At 44.6% G+C, this 16,257-nt stretch overlaps 1 pseudogene; it reads right to left on the reverse strand.

Annotated features, from left to right (window-relative positions):
* Positions 1–351: 351 nt before the first annotated feature.
* Positions 352–1,803, reverse strand: LOC147462544 (uncharacterized; annotated as a pseudogene).
* Positions 1,804–16,257: the final 14,454 nt, after the last annotated feature.

Genomic DNA, 16,257 nt, shown 5'->3' on the forward strand with positions numbered 1-16,257 from the left:
AAAACAATAAGCGGCCATTGGTGGCCACCCTCTTCAAACTCTTTCCCAGCTTCCTTTGTACACCTCTAGCAGTGACCGATCTCACTCTTTAGTTGTCAAGGTCGTGGACTTCATTGTATCATTTCCAAGCATATCATACCCTGTCAAAACAACTCCTTAAAGCAGACCAAGTGAGATCATCGCCGTGAAAATTATGATGAAACAACCTTTCAAGCTCGCTTCAACATTCAAATCTCATGTAGATGCTATGTTTCTCTGTCGAAATCCCCATGCCCTTGGCCAAAAAAAAAAGTGCAACAGTGGCGTCCTACGGGGAAAACTAGCCTGCTAGTGTGAACCCAGAATTTTCGGTTAGACCAGTGCCTTGTTCATTGGGCTTTTCTTTTTCCATTTAAATTTTACCCTTTTTCTATTACTTTCCCTCTTTTCTTTATCTTGCCAAAACCCCCTTGGATGGGAAACAAACTCACGTTGTGGCACATGTGGTACCCAATGTGGTAGAGAAGAAGTGTTATCTTTAAAAACAGGTGCCTCATTAGCTTGCAAAGGTGTTGGAGTGAGAGATGGTGGAATAGGAACATTAGAAGCACATGTCATAGCATTCAAACAACCCTCTCTATGGTTTTGCTCAGCCTCAAAGTTTACCCTCCATTGGACTGCTAGGGCGGTAGCTTCAAAGGCCTCCCCCACAACCCTAGCGCGTGCATATGCATCATCAAGTTTCTTTGGATCTGACAACCTCACATGAAATTGAATATCCCTCAACATACCAGTAAGAAAACATTCCAATAAAACCCTCTCATCAAAACAATGGGGATCACAATGCTTCCACTTGAAAGTTTGAAAACGGTTAACATAATCAACAATTGGCTCACCCTCCCCTTGGAAAAATTCTAACAGGGTCCCAAAGACTAAACAAGAAGGCATAATAGGAGAGAATCTGGCAACAAAAGCGCTACCCAATCCATCGCAAGTCTGCATCAAATGTGGGGAATGACGCATCATACTAAGGTACCATTGCATAGCTACCCTAGTGAGAAAAGCAAGAAAGAACCTCATAAGGTCATCAGGTTTGTCATAACCCTCAAACCAACAAGCTTGCACAAATTGCAGTAAATGGGAGTCAGCTGTCACAACGCCAACGCCATCAAAGGGTGTCAACTTCACAATCCACTGGTCAACAGGTCACTCCCTAGCTTGGGGAATAGGTGGTGGGCTAAAAGCATCATAAGCATTAGTAACCATGGGATCTGCAACTAGAGAATCATGCTGCTCTCTCGAAAAAACATTTTCAGTATGAACCACATCGTCATCAGAAACATCAAGAGAGCTAACACTAGAACCATCACAAATATCTTCAATAAGGACAACATTGTCAAAATGTGTGGCTGCAATCAAAGGCTTATCCCCTGTGACAAACCCGACCCCTTCTAAAGGCTGCATCTCATCATCGATATGCTCAGAAGAATGTGTAAATCCCACTCCATACAACACCTCCTCAACAAGGGTGGGAGGGTGGGAAAGAACAAGAAGTAGATCAACATTCTCCTCTTGGAGAAAACATTCAATAAAAGTGGCATCATCCACTACATTGGCCAAAAAGCCATCCCATATGCACTGGTCAAGAGTCGCACTCTCTCTCAATGCTTTGCTCCAAGAAATATCCTCAAGGGAAATGCCCTCGTCTTTATCCACTTCATCGCTCAAATGGGCTAAAAACTCATCCCAAATTTTATAAAAACCTAAAAGCTCACCAACATCATCATCAATATTCAAGGTCTGGGTAGCAACAGACGAATGCATCCCAGATGGCCGCGAGGAAGGAAACCAGCCTAAAAATCAAATACAAGCAAAAAGGGAAAACTAGCTCCATCTCTGAGAGTTGGAGGTACTTCGCTCAAGCGAGAACGCTAGAAGTTGGGTCCCACCGGGCGTGCCACTGATGGATATTTTTCTATGCCTGGGCCATGGAGCAGGACCACACAAGAAAAACCAAGCAAAGACAAAAAGACAAACCCCCAACCCAAGCCCACCCACAAGGAACGATGGCTGGAGATGTGTTGCTAAAATCTGTTGCCAAGGAATGTGCCATGCAGTCTTGGTGCCAGATTGTATCAATGATTATCCACGAACATGATCGCTTAATAGTTCAGCAAAAAGGAAAAGAGAGAATGTTGTCTTTAGTTTTAAAGAGAGAGACGAAAATCGAGACGAGAACGAGATATTGTGAAATTATTGAGCAATTTGAATAGTGAAAATATTGTTTTTACAACAAGTTTTACAAAACTTATCTTTGGCTTCAAAACCTTTCGTCGATGCAGCTTTGTAAGCTTCCACTTTTCTTGAACGTATCAGGGCTTACACCCTATAGGGCAGCGTGACAACATGCTTACACCCTATAGGGCAGCGCAACAAAATTTCTCTCTTCTCTCTCTCTCTCTCTCTCTCTCTCTCTCTCTCTCTCTCTCTCTCTCTCTCTCTCTCTCTCTCTCCAGCCTCCTGGCAAATTTTCTCTCTCTCATGTGCTATCTACGACAAAAGAGGAATCCGCTCTCTCGATCTCTTCATTTCTTCTTGAATATCTCTTTTAACTAGAGAGAAAATCTCTCTCTTTCTCCCTCCTCATTCAATCATGGCATCTTCTCATGCCATCATGCAAAGAGAGTCTCGCTCTCTCCTCCTTCTCTTTCGGACTATGGGATCCCCCCTTTGAAGATTTTAATAAAGTCAAAGGCTTAAAAAAAAAAGAAAAACTTCATAATGGAAGCTCTTAAAGCTTTCCATGTTCATGGAGCTTCACCATTGGCCCGTAGGCTAACCACCATTTCCTGGCGGACTTTTGAAAGTGCATAGCTACATGGCGTAGCTTAGAGGACTCTTTGAAGCCCTCATCTCCAAACGCCGCATCGAATTGTTGGATAAAGGCCAAGACTTTGTCCATAGCACCAAAGGTGCCATCGTAGGTAATGAAAGAGATGCTCTTCCCTCCCTCTTTGAACTTCTTGAGCTTGGACGACCTCTTCCACGCGGCATAGGATTTCCTATGGTCTCTTCTATTTTATGGTTCAAAGTTTGCACCATCACTTTCTTTAAAAGATGAAGAATTTGAGGAAGATGGAGAAGAGGGTGACCTCTTTCTCGCCTTTTTCTTGCCTTGATCTTCTTTGTCTTCACCATCACTTTCATAAGAGGAAGAGGATGAAGAAGATGGAGAAGAGGGTGTCCTCTTTCTCGCCTTTTTCTTCTCTTGCTTTTTATCATCCCTCTTTGAATTATGGTGTGGAGAAGTATGTGATGGCCTTCTCCACTTGGGAGGTGATGGAGATCGTTTAGCCCGCTGTCTTCGTGGAGCCATCTCCATCAAGGTGGCAGGAGACTCACTTCTTTCTCGTTCCTTCGGTGGTAGCTTTTAAGTTCTCCTTTGGGAAGGAGATGCATCATCAAGAAGTAAATTCTTGAGCCCTTCATATGGATCCTCTTCTTCTTTCCTAATTGGAGAGAGGCCTCTTTTGGAAGTCTCACAAGGAGGCTTCCTAGGTGCTCTCTCGTCATGGTGGGGAGCTTGGAGAATCCCATGAGTACGAAGCTGCTGTTGCACTTCACTTTGGAGGGATGGATTGTCCATGGCTTGTTGAAGCCTAGAAACTGAAGGGGATCGGGAAGCACCACAGACGGAGAGTGAGAGAGAGAAGGAGACACACGACACACAGATATGGGTGGGGAGACTCAAAGAGTGAGCAGCCCCCTATACACTTATGCTATGTATAAGGTATACAAGTCAGTGGGCGGTCGGGCAAGGCACAGGCCGATGCCCACTGGCTGGCTGTGATCGTGTGCATCCGGCTGTCCTGCTCCCGTGTAAGTCCATACACCACCAGACGTACTGCACACGTACTGCAAGTATGTACACAATACCTGCATATCTCCCTCGTGCACTATGCCATTATTAGTCAACAAACGACTGACAACCCCAACTGCAAATGCTCCCACTACAGTTGCGATATCCGGTCTCAAGATCAGCATCTCATACATGACACCACCAAATGCCGATGCAATGCTAGCGGGCCCTGCTAGCTCTACGGGGCATGAATCAACATATATATCCCTAGAAATAGGCATCTCTGACTGACAAGGCATGTCAGCCACATGCATCTCCTGAGTGTCCACAAAAGAAGCATCAACCTGTCGTGCAACCTCAGAGCAAACTTGCTGCTCTAGGTGTCTGCTGGAAGACATGTCCTGCACAACTATATCCCCATGCTCACTTTCGAGCATAGAAAGGAATGATCGCATAATCGCTGACATCTCAGCCTCCTCTACAATCATCCACTGTAAACATGACCACTCAATCTGCTGTGACTCACTAGAGCTCTCATGCTCTAACTCCGTATGCATAGACTCTTACACAACGTCCTCCTGTCGTGACTCACTAGAGCAAGACCGCTCTACCTGTCTATCCTTCATAGAAGTATCTCGCACAACTGACTCTCTGCTTTGCTCAGTCACTAGCAAAGCATGCATGTCTGACTCTGTCACCTCTCTGTGTGACTGCTCAAGTCGTGCCCCAACTGTGTGCACAACGAGCTCACTACTCTGCACTCCATGCAAAGCATCCTGCAACCCATGAGCAAAAGAGACTCGCCTGCTCTCTCGCTCTCTACCTGGCTGCATGATCACAGAGACAACACCGTCTCTCCCGTGATCCACATGCAATGGGTAACCTGTACCACTCCTGGCACCTCTCGCAATCACTAGCGAACCCAAATGCATCACAAAATCTCGCTCTCGTAGCGAAATCTGGCATCCACAATCTCTAAGTTGACCAAACGAGATCAAACTCACTGTCAAATCTGGTACATAGCGCACATGTCGTAACAAGTAAGATGCACCACTCGGTAATGACAGTCTCACATCTCCTGCACCTGCTATCGCATGCACCGATCCATCGGTCAAACGTACACTGCCAAGCATCCCGCTAGAATAGCTACAAAACCATGCACGATGCGGCGTGACATGAAACATAGCATCTGCGTCTAGCAACCACTGCGAAGGGAGTGCACTATCCACATGTATAGCATCTCGTGCATAGCTCGAGGTAAAAGTGACATCCCCGTCACTAGTATACTCCGACACTACATGTGCCTCAACTGTCAAAGCAACTGAGTCCATGGCATCACTACATACATCTCTAAGACTGCCATGTCTCCTACGATGTCGCATACGACGAAAACAACGCTGTCTAACGTGTCCAAAATGACCACAATACCAACATGTCACCTGTCGGCGTGCTCGTGAATGTACATGTCTCACACGAGTCCGTGATGACTCAGATCTATCATACATATCATGTGATCTGCGCCAAAGTGCTCTCGTAGTAGTCTCATACATAATAAGAGCGTATACAGATTCCGCAAGGTGCAAAGAGAGTGTAGATAGTGCCATCTCCTCTAGCTCCTCTCACTGATCGTCAGACAAGCATGAAGGTCTATCTGCATCACCACTCAATGGTCCATGCAACCCTCACTGTGTCAATGCATCAAGCATACACTCTCTCCATGCCGCAAAGTCTGACCCATCAAACATGCGCATCTGTGAAAGGTCACAATCTGATCGATCACCTATCTCTACCATGAGCACAAGTAGCAAGCTAGATAGCAAAACCACCTCACCAACAACACCTGGAAACTGTCTACAAATATGGCCAGAAACACAATGTAAAACCTGTGAGACACACTCCAAAATAGAGCTCCCGCAATGTAAATACAAGCCTCGCATGCTCTAGTATCACACTGCAATCTGTGAGCTAATCACCAAGCCCACACTGTGCGGTATCGATGCATACACACGCACAAATCTCCCACCTGCAGAGAACACTGCACACAAATGTTGAGTGCAGCCCGCAATCTCTACCTAGATCGCATAAATGATACGCATAAAACTCCTGGGAAAATTTCGCCAGAGTTTCGACGCACAATGGCTATCAACACAAAATAACCATTGTCCTGCAAGCTCAATACAATGAGCAATCAATGCGCATCAAACTACACTCAATATACATGCATAAGCTCTGCAAAACTATGGCAAACAATGCTCGAGATCACAAGACTCTCCCACCCGAGAGCAAACCACTGTCTCAAGCAAAGAAAGATACACAACTCACTCTTGCGAGAGTGGATACAAAAACACAAAACTGTGTCCAAACTGACAAAACCTGTCAAAGTGAGAGTAAACACTCGATCACAAACTATGGCAAGAATCTGGGAAAAATCGGACAGAATTTTCCCTGAAAACTGAGCAAAAACTCAAGTACAGTCTCTACCATAAACCATAACACTACTCAATGCCAATGAGTAGAAATGCCAAAATGGCTCCACATTTTCACATACAATGGCAATCCGCACTCAACGTACATCAACGGAGTGACTGCGCATAAGCAAACGCCAAAAGATTTGCAATCCGAAAACTTGATCAATGCGAAAACAATGCTCTCAAGAGAGCTTACCGGCACTTGAAAGTGCTCGCCAAAATGCATATATAATGGGCATCAACCATGTGCCATAACCATATACAAACCATCCGCAAAGACCATGAATCCAAGCACAAAATCACTGCCAAAGTATTTTGTGAAAACCAGTGAAAGAAGCTCCACCTGTGTGCTCCAAAAACCTGCGTCTCTCAAGAGACCGCTTCGGTGGTGTGTAAAAGCCTCCGTACTTCGTTGCCCAAGTCTACCAAAAAACCCTCAAACCACAAGCTTAACACAATCTGCAATTGCATCTTCAGCTCAGAATTTATGCACTCAACTTCAAGCATCTCCCGTGCTTCCAAAAGTGCATCAAACTCGCACACAATGCGACAATAGAAAATCTGGAATTTCTGTATACAGTCAGTCTGAGCTGAATATCAGCAAAACGGTGAGGAATTTGCAAAAAGTTTCTTCTGCAAAGTTGTAGACCACGTCGAAACGGATGGGCACATAGGACAGAATTCTCAGATCTGCATTCTACAAGGAGAAAAACGAATCTGAAAATAGTGCTGTTGCGCACACAGTTTTAGGGCAGCACCTTCACTTACACACAGTCTTCCACACTCCTTTCTGAGCTTCCACAAGAGCATTCATCACGCTCAACTGAGCTCACAAGCTCCCATTGCATTCTCACAGTAAGTCTTCTGCTTTCTTAATCTCTCTACCGTCGAGAGAGACCGAGCTATCGCCTCAAAGCTCTCAAAGCCGTCGTGCTCTCCGCGGTCACCATAGCTCTAATACCAATTGAAGGGGATCGGGGAGCACCATAGACGGAGAGTGAGAGAGAGAAGGAGACACGCGACACACAGATATGGGTGGGGAGACTCAAAGAGTGAGCAGCCCCCTATACACTTATGCTATGTATAAGGTATACAAGTCAGTGGGCGCCCAGACTCTGGGCGGCTGGGCAAGGCACAGGCGCCTATACCCCAACAGAAACAAGGTAGTTAACAAGCATAGGGGCATCATTAATAGCCTGCTCATTAGCAAAATCAAAGTTATCAACATTAATTTCACTCTCTTTACTATTGTCAGCCATTCTAACAACTTTTAGGTGTAAACTTTTTATGTGTACTTTGACACTTCAAGCCCTAATTGCTACTCCTCTTTACCCTTTTAGAAAAAGCATTCAAGCTACTGTACCCGTGGCTCGAATACCATTAATTGCAAGGAATAGAAGAGAGGGTCGTTCAACACCAAAATAGCACCGACTCCTGTCAAGCTTCTAATAGCTCAATAGTGAAGCCCCGTAGGACTCCACTATTAAGACCATAGCTCTCGATGGTGATGCCCCGTTATCTGCATGAAGATAGACGCACGGCAAGGCTGAAAAATCCCTATTCTACTTACTCACATGCAATTAATAATACCGACCATTTATAGCTATCTTGAGGACCTCCCTTCTTGAGCAAGAAAAGAGAAACCTTGTGCTCTGATACCAATGTAACATTTAATGGCCTAGTAACTTGTGTGTAGCGGAAAATAGCATGAACATAGTGAGCATTTCGTTAGAATAATTCCTAATGAGAATAACAAGAGTGCTTGGGTGGAGAGAGCAACAAAAAGTATAACACCTAGTTAGATAGCATGAACAATACTTCAAAAAAGAGAAAAATTAAGCTATTGACAACAATTGAGGACCGGATTTGAATGGAGCCGGTCCCCCCTCCAAAAGGCTTTGTATTATGGTTTCTCCCATCAAGAGAGACATTTTACAATACAATTCTTTGTGTTCCTTCAATACTAGCTAGTGCAAGGAAGATGAAAACTTTAAGCACTAAGCAAAACACTTATTAAACACAACATCAATTCCCTCAGGGTCTCAAACCCAAGAGCTCACACACCTTCGAAGATGGTGAGTGTTGGGGTATAAAGCCCAATGTGGTCGCCCAGGTAAGTGGGCGGGCCGCCAGGTATGTACACATATTCTTTTGTAAAAACCTAATAAGAACTCACTATGCTCTACACATTACATTAGAGCGAGTTCACCATAGCTTCGTGCTCTTCTTCTCGCGCACTCTCTCGCGTCGCAATTCCGCTCGTACTCCTTTAACTGGTATCAGAGCTCAGATCGAGGCTCGGGGCAGCACTGCAGGAGCCTAGAGTCACCAGCTCAGATTGGAGTGAAATTCGACAGACGAAGACACGGCCCCAAATATGAGGTCATCTCGACCACCGTTCGGCTTTGACAAAGGTCTACGCAGGCCATTTTCGACTACGTGGTCTCAGCGGGTGCAGATCCGACTGCAGGTGCTGAGAATATCGACACTCCCAGAGTGTTGATTTGTGGTTGTCTACAAATCGAAGGACGGCTCACAATTCTTGGAGGCGTGTCACATACGACACGGACGCATCTACACACAGCCTGTAGGCGACATCCACTAGTTCATCAGGTAGCTTGTGTTTGCTGCTTGATATTCCAGATTTCATCCTGACATTGCAGGTACTTCCACATGGGATGTATTGTCAGAGATGATGTAAGTCTGTTGAGGGCTTGCTGGCTGTGAGTCACGCAGCAAACAACCGCCGCAGCGGTTACAGCATACATTGGGAAATTTGTGGATGTATGACTTTGTGGGAAGTCTATGTACTGTCAGATTTACTGCAGCCTTTGTTGAGGGTCGAGTGAGGTTTTATTGAGCTGGGGGATTCTCGAATGTTGAGATCCTTTCGGTGATACAGGTCTTGGAGCGATCCCTCGAGCACCCTTAGATAGGCAGCTAGGATGTATTGACTGTGAGATAGACAGTTGGGATTGCAGCTTTGCTTTATTGTTGTTGAGGCATTGTCACAGTCTATGCTTACAGGACAGTGACAGGACAGAGACAGTACAGGTGCAGGATAGGTTTACCCGCAGCTTACAGTGTTAGAGAGACAGTGTTTTTTGAGCTGTTTTTTGGTCTGTTTTTTAGTACACCAGAGCCATTTTACAAAGGAGACTCTACCGAAATTTATGCAGAATCTGAAGTTTTTTTGGTTCATTTGACAGGTTGATATTGGTTCAGAGGTCAGTTTATAGGGGAAACTCTGCCGAATTTTTCCCAGGAAAGTAAACCATTGTGAAGCGTAGCTATGGCTGGATCACAGGACACTGCTTTTTACAATATCAAGAAGCTATATGGAACCAATTTCCCATTGTGGAAGAAGCAGATTTGGCACGTGTTGGTACAAAAGAAGCAGATAAAACCTATAAAGTTCAAGGGGATAAAACCAGAAGATATGGACGAAGATGAATGGAGCGAAATGGATGAATTGGCACTTTCTACCATTATGCTGACTTTGGCAAAAAACGTTTACTTCAATGTAGCAGACGAGATGTCGGCTTATCAAGCATGGTTAAAGCTGAGTGATCTTTATGAGAAGTAGAGTGCAGCCTCACAGGTATACTGGCTTAAGAAGCTTGTTGACTTGAAGATGAAAGAAGGGACACCTATGTCCAATCATCTGAATGAATTCAACACAATCTATAGTCAGTTGTCAGCTCAAGGTGTCAAGTTTGATGAACCTGTTAGAGCTATGTTCCTGTTGATCACCTTGCCGGATAGTTGGGACACTTTTCGCACAGCTTTGAGTAATTCTGCACCTCCATATGGTTTGAACATAGCAGGTGTAGAAGGAAGTCTGCTTACTGAAGACACCAATAGAAAGACAGTGGACAAAGGCAAAGGAACAGCCTTAGTTGTCAGGGGAAGGACCAAAGAAAATTACAAAGGTGGAAAGAGGAATCCGTCTCGTAGCAAGTCCCGCAGTGCTAAAGGCAAGAGTGACATAGAATGCTACCATTGTGGCAAGAAGGGTCACATGAAAAGAGACTGCAGAGAATGGAAAGCAAAAAAAGGCAAAGAGAAAGCTGAAGACCATGGTGAGAAGAACAAGTCCTCAGTGAAGATTCAAGAAATAAATGTGACAAACACTGTTGCAGAGGATGACAGTCTAGTGTCAGGAGACATCTACTTCTTGAAGAATACAATGGACTCAGCTCTTCTTACAGCATCTGATGGAAATGCACTGAGTGACTGGATTATAGACTCAGGGGCATCACTTCATGTGTCTCCAAACAAGGAGTGGTTTACCTCTTATGTGACCACTAAAGATCATGTTCGGCTAGGCAATGGGCAGACATGTGAGATCTTAGGTGTTGGAGATGTTCAATTGAAGTTTCAGAATGGCTCTTCTTTCACGCTGAAGAATGTGAGACATGTTCCCGCAATTACAAAGAGCTTGATCAGCACAGGTTTACTTGATGATGCTGGCTACGTCACCACTTTTGGACAGAACATGTGGAAGATATCCAAGGGTTCTATGACAGTAGCACATGGAGTAAAGTCTGGAGGACTTTACATGATTTATGTATCAAATGTCTCTAAAAATGTAATCAATGTAACCGAGCAGCCGAACGTTTCTTTGTGGCATAGCCGGTTAGGACATATGTCCAAGAAGGGAATGGAAATCTTGTCTCGTTCTGGTTATTTGCCTGGCTTTTCATTTAATGATTTTGAATTCTGTGAACATTGTCTGTATGGTAAGCAAACACAGCAGCCACATAAGCATAGAAGCAGTAGAAGAGATACACAATTGGCACTTGTTCATAGTGATTTGTGTGGACCTATGCCTAACCTATCTCTAGGGGGAGCTTCTTACTTTATGACATTTATAGATGATTACTCGAGGAAAGTATGGGTTTACTTTCTCAAGCACAAGGATGAAGCGTTTAGTGTTTTCAAAACGTTTGTGACACTTGTGGAGAATCAGAGTGGCAAGAAGCTTAAATGCTTACGCACTGACAATGGTGGAGAGTATGTTTCAAAGGCCTTTCAGGACTTTTGTGAGTCAAAAGGTATAAAACGTGAACTTACTGCTCCTTACAATCCTCCTCAAAATGGTGTTGCTGAGAGGATGAATAGGACCATACAAGAGAAGGTCAGAAGTATGTTGTCTAATGCACAGCTGCCAAATGGGTTTTGGGCTGAAGCTGTATCAACAGCTGTTCATCTTGTAAATAGATCTCCTAGCAAGGTTTTGCAGAAGGATTCAGTGCCAGAGATGGTATGGTCAGGCAAAATGCCCTCATACAAGCATCTCAGAGTCTTTGGCTGTGAGGCATATACTCACGTTCCAAAGGAATTTAGGAACAAACTTGAGCCAAAGAGTAGAAAGTGCATCTTTCTAGGCTATGGTAATTCTGGTGAGATGGGGTACAGACTTTGGGATCCCGAATCCAGAAAGGTTGTCCGCAGCAATGATGTTCACTTTAATGAATCCAAATATCATTCTAAACCAGAGAGGGTTGAGGAGATTAGAAGAGTTGTCTTCCAAGAAGATGGACCTGCACGTGCAAGACAAAATGTCAGGGCTCAAGAGGAGCAAGGACAGGATAGAGTGGAACCACAGGTTGTGGCTGAGCCTGAGCCACCTATTGTGCGTAGATCTGGACGTGTCACGCGACCTCCTGATAGGTTTGTTCCATCTATGAACTATGTCATGTTGACTGATTGCAATGAGCCTTCATGTTACAAGGAAGCAGTGCAAATGAAGGACTCCGGGAATTGGCAATTGGCCATGCAGTCAGAGATGACAGCTCTGCATAAAAACCAGACATGGAAGCTAGTTAAATTACCATGGGCAAAAAGGCTCTACCTTGTAAATGGGTTTACAGGTATAAGATCACCGCTCATGATAGTCAGCCAAAGTACAAAGCAAGGCTTGTTGCCAAGGGCTTTAAGCAAGAACAAGGCATTGACTTTGATGAAGTCTTCTCTCCGGTGGTCAAGATGACTACATTGAGATGCTTTCTTGCATTGGTTGCCATATTAGATTTGGTGTTGCACCAAATGGATGTCAAGACAGCGTTCTTGCATGGTGATTTAGATGTGGAAATTTACATGCAGCAGCCAGAAGGGTTTGTTGAGAAAGGCAAGGAAGATTGGGTATGCCAGTTGTTAAAGAGTCTTTATGGCTTAAAACAATCACCGAGGGCATGGTACCATAAATTCCACAAGTTTATGCTTTCTCAAGGCTACAAACGTAGTGAGTTCGATCACTGTCTATATACAAAGAAGGCTAAGGATGGCAGTTGGCTGATCCTTATTTTGTATGTGGATGACATGTTGATTGCTGGCAAGCACTTGGAAGAAATTTCAGCTTTGAAGTCAAAGATGGCAAAATCGTTTGACATGAAAGACATGGGTGAGGCAAGTCATATACTTGGTATGCGCATTGAGAGAGACAGATCAAAGAAGTTGATTTGGTTATCTCAAACAGAGTATATTGACAAGGTTTTGCAACGTTTCAATATGGAGAAGGGAAAGGCATTGAGTGTTCCATTGCCACCATATGTGAAACTTAGCAAACAAGATTGTCCTGTGTCTGAGGAAGAACAGGCTGAAATGGATAAGATTCCATATGCGTCTGCAGTGGGTAGTTTGATGTATGCAATGATTGCTACTCGCCCAGACATTGCATTTGCAGTGGGAGTAGTAAGTCGATACATGTCAAACCCAGGCAAGAAACATTGGGAGGCAGTGAAAGGAATATTGAGATACCTGAAAGCTACAAAGAGTATGCGTATATGCTATGGGAGTCAGGAGCTAAGTGTAAAGGGTTTTACAGACTCAGATTATGCAGGTGACTTAGACAACCGAAGGTCTACGTCAGGGTATGTCTTTACATTGGCTGGTGGAGCAGTATCATGGCGTTCTAGATTACAAGATTGTGTTACTCAGTCTACTACAGAGGCTGAATATGTTGCATCATTAGAGGCATGCAAAGAATCAATTTGGCTTAATCGACTAGTAACAGATTTGGGAATCAAAGAAGAGATGCCTGTGTTATATTGTGATAGTCAAAGTGCTATACAATTGTCTCGCAATCCAGTTTATCACTCAAAGACAAAGCATGTGGATGTGAAGTATCATTTCATCAGGGAAATGCTCGAGGATAAGCAACTTCAGCTTGTCAAAGTTCACACCACAGAAAATCCTGCTGATCTACTTACAAAAGGACTTCCCTCAGAGAGCTTTGCGCATTTTCACAAGCAGTTAGGTGTAGGGTAGTACATCACTTCTCTACATCTCTTGTATATTAGCTTGTATAGTATCTTCTCTCACACTTAAAGTACCACATTGGACTTTAAGTGGGAGGTTGTTGGGGTATAAAGCCCAATGTGGTCGCCCAGGTAACTGGGCGCCATGTATGTACACATATTCTTTTATAAAAACCTAATAAGAACTCACTATGCTCTACACATTACATTAGAGCGAGTTCACCATATCGTCGTGCTCTTCTTCTCGCACTCTCTCTCGCGTCGCACTTCCGCTCGTACTCCTTCAGTGAGAGCTAGCAGGGTGTGAGAGTAGATTGAGAGGAAGAAGGAGTAGTCTTACGAGAAAGATGTACATCTCCTTACATAATCACTCATATTAGCATAGCTTTGCTTAGTAATTAGCATGGTAGAGGAGATGAGCATGCATTGAAGCTTGGATCTTGGTTGGATTTGCATCACAAAGCCAAGAGTTGTTGGTGTAGGCCTCCCTTCTCCAAGCTTGGAGTAGGTGATAAGCTTTCCATTAAAGCTTGAGAAGGGGAGAGAGAGTCTTCTTACTCCACACATGGACTAGTGTCAGTGTGTAAGTGATAATGCCTTGTAAAATCCAGCCCCCTCTCTCTCTTGGTCGACCCCTCTTGCTATTTTCTCATGCTGCAGCCCTATTGGACCTCCCCAGGCTTAGCCAATGGAATTTCAAGAGCATAAGTGATATCCTTTTGACATGTGTCCCCCTGTCTCTTTTGTGAGAGCTTTAGGTAATTAGATAATGCAATTAAACTCTCATTGGACCCCTTTGTCTCCTGGACAATAGTAATCAGGCAAGCCATTGGGTTGCTGAATGCTCATTGGACCCCTTGGAAGACTGTCCAATAGTCTTCTAGAGAGCTTAATTCCTATTGGTTCTTTTATTAAGTGTTTTTAAATTCATTAAACTAGATTTACTGTAGCCTAATTCTTGTTGGTCCACCTCCAAGGCCATCCAATAGGATTTGAGTACACCTTGTGGGCATGGCTTAGGGAGCTGACATGTGTCCCTTTTTCCCCTTGTGTACAAAGGAAGCTTGTGAGTGTGTGTGTGTGTGTGTGTGTGTGTGTGTGTGTGTGTGTGTGTGTGTGTGTTTCTCTCTCATCCCCTACTTCTTGGGCTCGCCCCCTCCTATGTAGGAGTCATGAAGACTTTTGGGGACACACACAAAGCATCCAATTTCCTAAGCTTTTGAGCATTGGACATAACCTTTGAATTTTGGAACCTTAGCATTTTGGAAGGGTCTTTTGAGCCCATTGTTGCACATTGCTCTTTTGCAGATGGGCCCCCCTTTGGATCCCTATTTTCTCTCCTTTGGATCCCTACTGTGGCCGATCTGCCAGCTTTACCAATATTCTAGATTTTTCTCCCCTGGAACTTTCCCATATTAAATGATCAGTTTAACATGAGAAAATCATTTAGGAGAATTAGATATTAGTTAATATAACACAAACATATGCAGCAAGTGCTCCCGCAAGGAAGGTAGGCAATCCTTCCGCCATGACATTTGACTGCATCTCATCAACTCATACATAGACCGCAAAGCTCGTCCTGTCCATGCATACAACGCATTCGAACTTGCATACACATCCTATAACCCCTCGCGAAGAGATAATATAATGGGCTGATCCGCACACCCAAGCATGAGCACTGGTTCGGATGGCTCTCGCAGTCCGCCCGTGTGGTAGAAGAAGGCTGGCGGGTCTAATCTCATAAACGAATCACGATCTGACTGTATCTTAGCCCTTGAGTCCAATGCATCATGTCTCACAACATCCCTCTGAACAACCACCAGAAACGCCCGCTGGACTATCAACTCATCTGCAAGATCCTCCTCGGAGGCATGCATACTAACCTCTAGGTGAGGTGCGTCAACCGACTCCAAAGCAAAAGGCTCAGTCTTTGCAAAGACTACATCGAGCTCTCTCAACTCATCTAGGATAGTGGGCTGATCCTCGCCCGACTCTACATGTACATCATTGCAAACCATCTCCACAACAAGTGGTCGGCAGCCATACTCGACTGTAGGCGCACCTCCTCGCCTACAGAACTCAACGTCTGTCCATGGGCTCTTGCGCCTACGCACTAACCTACAAGCGCATCTGAGATCGGCCACACCCCAATCATCTCTGAATCCAAACTCTCAGGCTCTACATGGCCCTCACCGAGTCCACCCCACTCCTGCATGAAGCAAGGCTGATTATACCCTATCGTCACTGGCATAGCATCATCCCCACGCTGGCCCACAATCGCATCTAAGGCCGGCCATACTCCAATCCCTTCTGAATCCATAGTCTCCGACTCTACATGGCCCTCATTGAGCCCACCTGAATCATACATGATGCAAGCCCAACCCTCCTCCAGCCTCATCTTCCCACATATGCTCCATCAATACTTGTAAAACCTGGAGAGTCTCTACCGCCTGCTCAAGTTGCGGATCACACCTATCGCATGCCGCCTTTTCATCAAACAACTCACTTTTATGCCCACAACCATGGAAAACATAGACACAGAAGGCGGATATTTCATGGCTGCTTCAGCCGGAGCCCGAGCTTCTAAATATGAAGCCAAAATGACCATTTGTTGTCATGACTTGTATCATTGCTGCAAGCGGTGGACTTATGTTTGGCTGCGATGTCGGAGTTTTTGGTGGTGTGACAT

This window comes from Adiantum capillus-veneris, chromosome 2, assembly GCF_014529385.1.
Source record: "Adiantum capillus-veneris isolate H3 chromosome 2, ASM1452938v2, whole genome shotgun sequence".
NCBI classification, from domain to species: Eukaryota; Viridiplantae; Streptophyta; class Polypodiopsida; order Polypodiales; family Pteridaceae; genus Adiantum; species Adiantum capillus-veneris.